This window comes from Asparagus officinalis, chromosome 6 (genome assembly GCF_001876935.1).
Source record: "Asparagus officinalis chromosome 6, Aspof.V1, whole genome shotgun sequence".
Classification (NCBI taxonomy): Eukaryota; Viridiplantae; Streptophyta; class Magnoliopsida; order Asparagales; family Asparagaceae; genus Asparagus; species Asparagus officinalis.
Window position 1 is genome coordinate 14106784 of NC_033799.1, and position 10737 is coordinate 14117520.

A 10737-nucleotide genomic window follows, 5' to 3' on the forward strand; every position below is an offset into this window, starting at 1 on the left:
TACGTCTCAATGACTGGGGGTATGTGCTATATGGGTTTGCTTGGATGTACTGACATTTACTTGGTTGTGAAGTATTGGAGTAGCAATGTTTACAAAAACCAGACTTGTTGAATTGCATTATATTTTCAAACCAGACTTTTGAAGAATTATGCATTATATTTTCAAAGTGTAGATTATAATGTTTACAAGAATAAGGAAAATACTAAATACCCCTAAGACAACAACATATTTCTTCAAGTAATCAACTTGTTGAATTGCATGCTTCAATTCTCTTCGCAAATGCTTTGTTTCCAGCTCTTTTTATTCTAAAACTGATTGAAGAGAGGCTTCATCTTTTTTGGCTTCACCCTTTTTGATTTTCATGCTCATGTTCGGCGCACCTAAAAAATTTGCATGATCTATGTGGGTATTTGGCACAACCCTAAAAGTATTTTCCCTTGTTCGAACCAATTTTGCACAGCTTCAACGGTGTTGGTATATTACAAAAGCAAGTTACCTCAGGAGATTTATTCTGAGATCTTTGGGATGCAGCCATGGCTTAGCTTAGCAAGCGAATGAGGCCATTTGGGAATTTTAATGAGGACAAGAAATGACAATATTTGATTAGTTGATATATTTTTAAATTTTGAATTTTGAAATCTAAAATTTGAAATTTAAAATTTAAAATTTAAAATTTAAAATTTGAAATTTGAAATTTAAATTTTGAAATTTGAAATTTGAAATTTGAAATTTGAAATTTAAAATTTGAAATTTAGTTTAATTTTAGTTGAGTGATTTGAGGGATTGTTGTTTGTTTGTATTTTTATTGCACGTTGTGTGCACGTAGTTTTTTTTATAAATAAGGTTGTATGAGACTATTGAAAATCAATGAATTATTGAAGAATGAATGAAGAAATAAAATTAGCTATTATGGTGTGAAACCTTGGGTGTGAAACCCTAGCTTTTCTTTTTCTGTGTTCTTCTCCACATCCAAATTTCCCAGCCGCAATTCTTTCTCTCCTCACAATAAAAAAAAGACACTGTTTATTTTCTCATTCTTCCAAACACCCGCAGCCCACAAACCCAACTCCACTCCCTCTTCCATCACCGCAACCATCTCCTCGTCGTGCCCATAAGCAACCGCGCAAGCCCTCTCCTCACCGCAACCACCAGCTCCCACCGCTCAAAGCCCCTGTTCTGCGCTCCCTTCTCACCGCCAACGCCCAGCTCCTCCACACCTGAATCAGCTGCGCCCAGCCATCGTCGACCCAGCTCCTCCTTGTATCCCTCGACCACGAACAGCCCCCCGATCTCATCCCTGACCACGTTACCGCCGAACAACTCCATCTTCTGAAGAGTAGTCAGCCCACTGGCGTCGTTCTTCGTCGACATCCAATCCCGTCGTCTTCGCGTTGACGCTTCACTCCCTCGTTTCCTCAGATTGAAGACAGCGCAGAGGATCACCTGGACATGATCTATTTACAATCAGACCCGACTTGGTGCACTTGGATTTGATCAGACCCGACCCACATATGCTTGTTGATTGATGGGCTTTTGGACTTCAATGTGGAGCTAATGGGCTTTTGGATTTCTCTCAGCGTTGTGGATAGTAAATTCTCAACTAAGTAATTTTCTATTGATTTCAATTTATTAGTTAATTGCATGAGTAGTACATCTCTAAATTCTTATCGTATATTCGTTGCTTATATTATATATGTGAGTTGAGAGAACTGAACATGTGACTGATTAATTTTGATATTGAATATAGAACTGACAAAATGATAATTAATATTGCGATTAAAATATTTGAGATTAGATCTGTTTATGACTATTGTTGTAAATCTTGTTAAACCCATCTGTCGCGTTAACTGCTTTAATTAATTTCCTACCGAATATTATGATTTTTGGCGAAACGGTGCGTTGTTCAAATTAAATCACTGATTCTGATAGACCCCCTATTTCGTTTCGCATCAAATTTATTTGTAAAGGATGCAGCAATTTGAGGAGGCTCAGGTTGGAGTAGCAAATGAATTTGTTGCAAAGGAGCATTCATTAGGCATCAGTACTATATATGAGCACCCATGGTTACCGTGACTGATTAATAACTATTTTTTACAGTGTCGTTCTTTGAACTTCTGCCCGTTGGTAATATATTACCGTTGGGAGATTGGTGGCCCTTGGGTGCGGTAATCTCACCACGGTGTTGTTATACAAGGTTTCTCAGCCTTTCTTTTGTGCATACCAAACATTGAAAGTTGAAGAAATGTAAAAAGGGAAGATGAATTCTTGATTTCATAGTGTTGAAACAAACATGTAGAAAAAGAAAATTGCTTTCAATCCATTAATTTCACTGTGAAACAAATAAAAAAAACAAATCTGGAAAACCCTAATAAAATATCAAAAAATGGTTTCCTTTCTATATTCTTGGTTTTTTTTAAAAAATGTACCAAACAGACCCTTAGTCATAACTAATATTTCAGATTTATTATTTTTTTATTCTATTAAATGTGAAACTATATTCCCATACTAAAAATCTCAATAATTTTTTATTGCTTCCAAGTCAAGATCAATATTTTTTTCTTTTCAAGAATAATATATAATCAATACTTTTCGATGAAGATAGTATCATAGCGGTGGGGCATCAAGCCATGTGGGTGAAGCAGGGACTCAGAGGAGTCTATTCAAGCCTTCATCCTTTCAAAACTCCTCACGTTGCGTGCCATAAAAAAAAGTAAGCAATTACCAAATTTCAAAAAGAAAATATAAAATATGTAAGAAAAAGGAATAAGATGTCCCTTCCCTAACCCCACTCTCTTCTATATAATAACAACTTCCCCTTAACTCTTCACTACTTCCTGTTTTTTGTGTTGTTCTCCTTTTCAGATTTTTGGTATCATATTTTTTTAGGATGGAAAATTTGTTCTCTTTTTAAAGATTTCAAGTTTTTTTCTTCATAAAATTGTAGGTTTTAAGAGTGGAGCTCCTTGAAGTCCAAATATGGGTATTGGAGGGGTGGATCGAGCTGCTTTGTCATGGATTCCACTGCCCTATTCCTATATGATATTTTCATCTTGAGAGAAAAAAAAAGGAGCTAGTGGTTGTGCTGTTGCTTTCATTGTTGTTATTACTTGCTACTGCTGGCAATGGTATTGCTTTATTCCAGTCTGCTCACACCTCTGTGGTCTATATCTGGCCAACTACTTTATTTCTGTGGTGTTTTGTTAGATCTGCTATAGATCTTGAAATCTTGTGATGTAATGATGTATTTTCTATTTTTATTTTTCAAGAGTGACATTATTATCTTTTTACACGGATGATCTACTTACTGATTTGTTTGTTGCTTATGTGTTTTTTTATCTTGTTATTTTCCATATACTGTATTGTAGAAGAAATTTTCTAAATAAACCAATTCATATTTTTTTTTTCTAAAAATAGACCCCCTTGAGTTTTATTTACAAAAATAGGCTTATTTTATTTTAACCTGGTTTTTAAATAATCAGGCCTGTCAACTCTGACTATTTAGAAAGTTGTAAACCTCTAGTTATAATCCTAAACCTTATTATTCTATGCACTAAATAGTCGGGGTTAGTAATCCGACGTCAACCCCGACTATTTAGAAACTGAATGACGACAAAATAAGTCTATTTTTGTAAATAAAACTTAAGGGGGTTTATTTTTTAGAATTTTTTTATGAATGATTTTGTTTAGAAAATTTCTTTTTGTATTGTATGAGTAGTATATATCTTGCTAGAGTACCGTAAATTATGGTGTTTTAGTTTTTTTGTTTTTGCATAATTTTGAATCATCATCAATATCCATGAATTGTCATGTGGCATGTTGCGAAATGTCTACTTGTGCCTTTTTTTGACGTTTTGTTTTACTGCTATTTTTGGGAGCTTTCTAGTTTTGCTATTTTAAATTTGTGAGCGTGGGTTCCTGAGAAATTATAATTGAATACACTTCCAGTTTATTAAAATGAATAATGTAGTATCTAGTAATAGTATCTGGGCTGTTATATTGTTCTTGCAATATTTTTTATTTGAATAGTAATATGTATGTATATAGTTAAATAGCCCATGTAATATCTTTTATTTGAATAAAAAATATATATTTATTCAAGTCTGATTTATGTTTGAGACATTCTAATACAAGAATGTAGAAATATAGAATGAGAAAAAAAGGAAAAAAAGGGGGGAGGAGAAAGAAAAAGATCATGTTCATGGGATAGGTTTGTGGCTTGCATGACTCAGGAGCTTCATTAACCTTTTCTTACCTTTCTTTGGATTGAAGGGAGCTCTACACATTAATCTTTCTAATTTTTTCTTCAATTTTTTTTACAGTTGTCATTTCTTAAATTTTAAGATGAGGCAGTAGCTAGTGGTTGTGCTGTTGCTTTCATTGTTGTTATTACTTGCTACTGCTGGCAATGGTATTGCTTTATTCCAGTCTGCTCACACCTCTGTGGTCTATATCTGGCCAACTACTTTATTTCTGTGGTGTTTTGTTAGATCTGCTATAGATCTTGAAATCTTGTGATGTAATGATGTATTTTCTATTTTTATTTTTCAAGAGTGACATTATTATCTTTTTACACGGATGATCTACTTACTGATTTGTTTGTTGCTTATGTGTTTTTTTATCTTGTTATTTTCCATATACTGTATTGTAGAAGAAATTTTCTAAATAAACCAATTCATATTTTTTTTTCTAAAAATAGACCCCCTTGAGTTTTATTTACAAAAATAGGCTTATTTTATTTTAACCTGGTTTTTAAATAATCGGGGCTGTCAACTCTGACTATTTAGAAAGTTGTAAACCTCTAGTTATAATCCTAAACCTTATTATTCTATGCACTAAATAGTCGGGGTTAGTAATCCGACGTCAACCCTGACTATTTAGAAACTGAATGATGACAAAATAAGTCTATTTTTGTAAATAAAACTTAAGGGGGTTTATTTTTTAGAATTTTTTTTATGAATGAGTTTGTTTAGAAAATTTCTTTTTGTATTGTATGAGTAGTATATATCTTGCTAGAGTACCATAAATTATGGTGTTTTAGTTTTTTTGTTTTTGAATAATTTTGAATCATCATCAATATCCATGAATTGTCATGTGTCATGTATGTGAAATGTCTACTTGTGCTTTTTTTGACGTTTTGTTTTACTGCTATTTTTGGGAGCCTTCTAGTTTTGCTATTTTAAATTTGTGAGCGTGGGTTCCTGAGAAATTATAATTGAATACACTTCCAGTTTATTAAAATGAATGATGTAGTATCTAGTAATAGTATATGGACTGTTATATTGTTCTAACAATATTTTTTATTTGAATAGTAATATGTATGTATATAGTTAAATAGCCCATGTAATATCTTTTATTTGAATAAAAAATATATATTTATTCAAGTCTGATTTATGTTTGAGACATTCTAATACAAGAATGTAGAAATATAGAATGAGAAAAAAGGAAAAATAATCTGCTTAAAGCCTGATTTCACCTTGTGGTTTGTTGATGGTTTTATATTAACTTCAAATCTTCTTGTCGCATATTAATTTTAAAGCTTTAGTTTTTATATTCCGGGGTATTCGTTTGTAACCTAATTTGTAGGGTAACAAAAAGAAAAAAGTGTTAGGGGGAGGAGGCCTAGAGTTTGTGACAATTGCTTAAATCTTGGGAGTCTCTCATTGCTGTCTCACTTTTGTGGCTCACAACATCATCCGATTAGTTCAGGGTGTGAGGGGAGCTGCCCTATCATCGTCACTATTTTTTATTGAGTGTGGAGAGCGATTTGCTAATTAGAAGGGTCCTGAGATCGTTTTTGTATTTGTTTTGAATTCTTTTTTCTGACGTATTTAAGCTGGTTGAATTTAGGGTTAGGATTTGTCATGGTGAGGAGTTATTTTTATTGTACTGATGAAATTTCTTCTATGATGAAATTTCTTCTTGAGAAGGAATGGTTGATATAGAATTGTTTATTCGAAATACTATAAAACCTCATGTTTTTAGTTAGTTGTTTCCGTGTTAGATGATATTGTTTATTATCATCTATAACAATCTTGTTTATCCCTTTGTATGTTCGCGTCTCAGATTTAACGGGCTACGTTAGACTCATATTGGTGGAAAGTTATAAACGTAGTTTTTTTCTCGGATTCAACTAATTACGTTGAGACGCATATTAGTGGAAAGCTATAAACGTAGTCTTTCTAAATTTTGGATTTTAATTTTTGAGTATGCTTCACTCTTTTTTGTATTTATGCATTGTCAAAAAAGTGAATTGTTCTTCAAAATTTTCTAGTATGTTTTCCGATAATCCAGTTTGAAATTGAATCTAATTGTATTTGTTACCCAAAAGTAAGAAGTGAAACTGCGATAGTACTTGTATTATTTTTAGGAGGATTATTGATTGGTGTAATTTTGGGGTAAGTGGTTTTAATTAGTTATCCGAAAGTAAGAAGTGGAACTGCGAAAGTGCCTCACTTGTATTATTTTTAGGGGTGGTGTTATTGGTTGGTGTAATTTTGGGGTAAGTGAGATAATTTTAGAGATTTTATTTTATGGTGTTATTTTTTGGAACAATTGGATTGGAGTTTTACTTAAATATGTTATTCATTGGAACAATGAGATTGATACAATTGTTCGAACTGGCAATTGTTGAGCTGAGAATTATTAATATGTGGAATGCAGTCAACATTGTCAGGCAATCATTTGCTGGTGATGAATATATGATGAAGCAGACGTATACCTTAGCACAATTGCTTATCCTTCTCGCAACTGCATTATCATGCTTGCACTATTAACTTTCTGATAAAATATTTTCATGCATCAACAAACCGGGACAACATTTTTTGGCTTCCATGTGTTTTCAGATACTTGACTATTGTTTCTTCGGTACTTCACAAGACAATGAGTTTTTCGCTTTTACGTCTCAATGACTAGGGGTATGTGCTATATGGGTTTGCTTGGATGTACTGACATTTACTTGGTTGTGAAGTATTGGAGTAGCAAGGGTATGTGCTATATGGGTTTGCTTGGATGTACTGACATTTACTTGGTTGTGAAGTATTGGAGTAGCAATGTTTACAAAAACCAGACTTGTGCTTGGATGTACTGACATTTACTTGGTTGTGAAGTATTGGAGTAGCAATGTTTACAAAAACCAGACTTCTTGAATTGCATTATATTTTCAAACCAGACTTTTGAAGAATTATGCGTTATATTTTCAAAGTGTAGATTATAATGTTTACAAAAACAAGGAAAATACTAAATACCCCTAAGACAACAACACATTTCTTCAAGTAATCAACTTGTTTAATTGCATGATCTATGTGGGTATTTGGCACAACCCCAAAAGTATTTACCCTTGTTCAAACCAATTTTGCACAACTTCAATGGTGTTGGTGTATTACAAAAGCAAGTTACCTCAGGAGATTTATTCTGAGATCTTTGGGATGTAGCCATGGCTCGGCTCAGCAAGCGAAGGAGGCACTTTGGGAATTTATTTGTAAAGGATACAGCAATTTGAGGAGGCTCATGTTGGAGTAGCAAATGACTTTGTTGCAATGGAGCATTCATTAGGCATCACTACTATATAGGAGCACCCCATAGTTACTGTGACTGATTAATAACTATTTTTTACTGTGTCGTTCTTTGAATTTCTTCTCGTTGGTAATATATTACTGTTGGGAGATTGGTGGTCATTTGGGAGCGGTAAGCTCACCACGGTGTTGTTATACAAGGTTTCTCAGTCTCTTTTTTGTGCATACTAAACATTGAAAGTTGAAGAAATGTATAAAGGGGAGATGAATTCTTGATTTCATAGTGTTGAAACAAACATGTGGAAAAAGAAAATTTGTTTTCAATCCATTGATTTCATGAAACAAATAAAAAAAATCAACTCTGAAAAACCCGAATGAAACGTCAAAAAATGGTTTCCTTCCTATATTCCGGATTTTCTTTTTTTTAAAAAAATTGTACCAAACAGACCCTTAGTCATAACTAACATTTTAGATTTATTATTTTTTTTTCTATTAAATGTGAAACTATATTCCAAGACTAAAAATCTTAATAGTTTTTTATTGCTTCCATGTGGGGCATCAAGCCATGTGGGTGTCAGAGGAGTCTATTCAAGCCTTCATCCTTTTAAAACTCCTCACGTTGCGTGCCATAAAAAAAATAAGCAATTACCAAATTTCAAAAAGAAAATATAAAATATGTAAGAAAAAGGAATAAGAGGTCCCTTGCCTAACCCCACTCTCTTCTATTTAATAACAACTTCCCCTTATAACTCTTCACTACTTCCTGTTGTATGTGTTGTTCTCCTTGGGGGTGGAAGATTTAATTGCTAATCGCCCACTTTTTCCTCCCCACTTTTTCTGAGGACCTCTCCTCTCCTCTCTCCGGAACCGGCTAAAATGTAGCCGTTCGGATACCGCCTCTCCGCTTCGCCCAAAATTAACCAGAGACCCCGAAGTAGGATTTCTTTTATCCTGGGGGGCCCCTTCCGCTCCCTCTATAGTTCTCCTTCTCAGATTTTTGGTATCATATTCTTTTAGGATGGAAAATTTGTTCTGTTTTTAAAGATTTCGAGTTTTTTTCTTCATAAAATTGTAGGTTTTAAGAGTGGAGCTCCTTGAAGTCCAAATATGGGTATTGGAGGGGTGGATCGAGCTGCTTTGTCATGGATTCCACTGCCCTATTCCTATATGTTATTTTCATCTTGAGAGAAAAAAAAAGGAGGGGGGGAGAAAGAAAAAGATCATGTTCATGGGATAGGTTTGTGGCTTGCATGACTCAGGAGCTTCATTAACCTCTTCTTACCCTTCTTTGGATTGAAGGGAGCTCTACACGTTAATCTTTCTAATTTTTTCTTTAATTTTTTTTTACAGTTGTCATTTCTTAAATTTTAAGATGAGGTAGTAGCTAGTGGTTGTGCTGTTGCTTTCATTGTTGTTATTACTTGCTACTGCTGGCAATGGTATTGCTTTATTCCAGTCTGCTCACACCTCTGCGGTCTATATCTGGCCAACTACTTTATTTCTGTGGTGTTTTGTTAGATCTGCTATAGATCTTGAAATCTTGTGATGTAATGATGCACTTTCTATTTTTATTTTTTAAGAGTGACGTTATTATCTTTTTACACGGATGATCTCCTTGCTGATTTGTTTGTTGCTTATGTGTTTTTTTATCTTGTTATTTTCCATATATTGTATTGTAGAAGAAATTTTCTAAATAAACCTATTCATATTTTTTTTTCTCTAAAAATAGACCTCTTTTGAGTTTTATTTACAAAAATAGACCTATTTTATTTTTGTAAATAAAATTCAAGGGGGTTTATTTTTTAGAATTTTTTTTTATGAATGAGTTTGTTTAGAAAATTTCTTCTTGTATTGTATGAGTAGTATATATCTTGCTAGAGTACCGTAGATTATGGTGTTTTAGTTTTTTTTTGTTTTTGCATAATTTTGAATCATCATCAATATCCATGAATTGTCATGTGTCATGTATGTGAAATGTCTACTTGTGCTTTTTTTGACGTTTTGTTTTACTGCTATTTTTGGGAGCCTTCTAGTTTTGCTATTTTAAATTTGTGAGCGTGGGTTCCTGAGAAATTATAATTGAATACACTTCCAGTTTATTAAAATGAATGATGTAGTATCTAGTAATAGTATATGGACTGTTATATTGTTCTAACAATATTTTTTATTTGAATAGTAATATGTATGTATATAGTTAAATAGCTATACTTCCAATTGCGTAAAATCAGTAATATATCACTCATTTACCACTTATTTTCTTGCATCTTTGAGTGCTATCGGTTCATAATCATTTTAATGGTTTCTAATTTCTGAATATGCTCTTATTTTTTGTGTATATGCTTTGTATAAAAAGTTTTGAATTGTCCTTTCTTAAAAATTCTCTAATTTTTTTAGTTAATCAGGTATCGAGTCTAAGACCCATGAATTGTCATTTTGCATGTAAGCGAGACCTTCACTAGTGCATCTTTTGTTTGAGATTTTGTTCAAAGTGCTTTTTTGTTACTAATTAATGTGGTCCGGCTGTTATTAGCTTGTGATATGACATATACGGCAAATTTATATTCCGCAGGGCTTCTTGTGAAAAAAAATTGTTCTTGAGAATGATGTTATTAAATGTTTGTTATTTGGCATAGAGTTTGTATGTTTGTTTAGATTACTGTCATAAGATAATTTTTGGTGCAGGTTACGTTTGAAAGATAAGTTACGTTCGAAGGGATGAGGAAGTTTTGATATTTTGTATGTTTTGCTGAGGCAAAAATTAATATGAAAGTGTGTGAGTAGCTTATTTTTCTTCTTATTTTTGTGGAGCCTTCTAGATTTGCTATTTTAAATTTGTGAGCGTGGGTTCCTGAGAAATTATAATTGAATACACTTCCAGTTTATTAAAATGAATGATGTAGTTGTATCTAGTAATATTATCTGGACTGTTATATTGTTCTTACAATATTTTTTATTTGAATAGTAATATGTGTGTATATATTTAAATCTTCCATGTAATATCTTTTATTTGAATAAAAAAAATATATTTATTCTAGTCTGATTTATGTTTGAGACATTCCACTACAAGAATGTAGAAATATAGAATGAGAAAAAAAGGAATAAAAAATCTGCTTAAAGCCTGATTTCAACTTGTGGTTTGTTGATGGTTTTATATTATAACTTCTTGTCGCATATTAATTTTAAAGAGTTTATATTTTGGGGTATTCGTTTGTAACCTAATTTGTAG

The 10737-nt window shown here is 32.7% G+C and overlaps 1 long non-coding RNA gene across 1 annotated transcript; it reads left to right on the plus strand.

Moving 5' to 3' along the window:
• Window positions 8253-9112, plus strand: LOC109845353. Its single transcript, XR_002248320.1, has 2 exons — window positions 8253-8445; window positions 8587-9112. It is a non-coding gene; the product is annotated as an uncharacterized LOC109845353 (long non-coding RNA).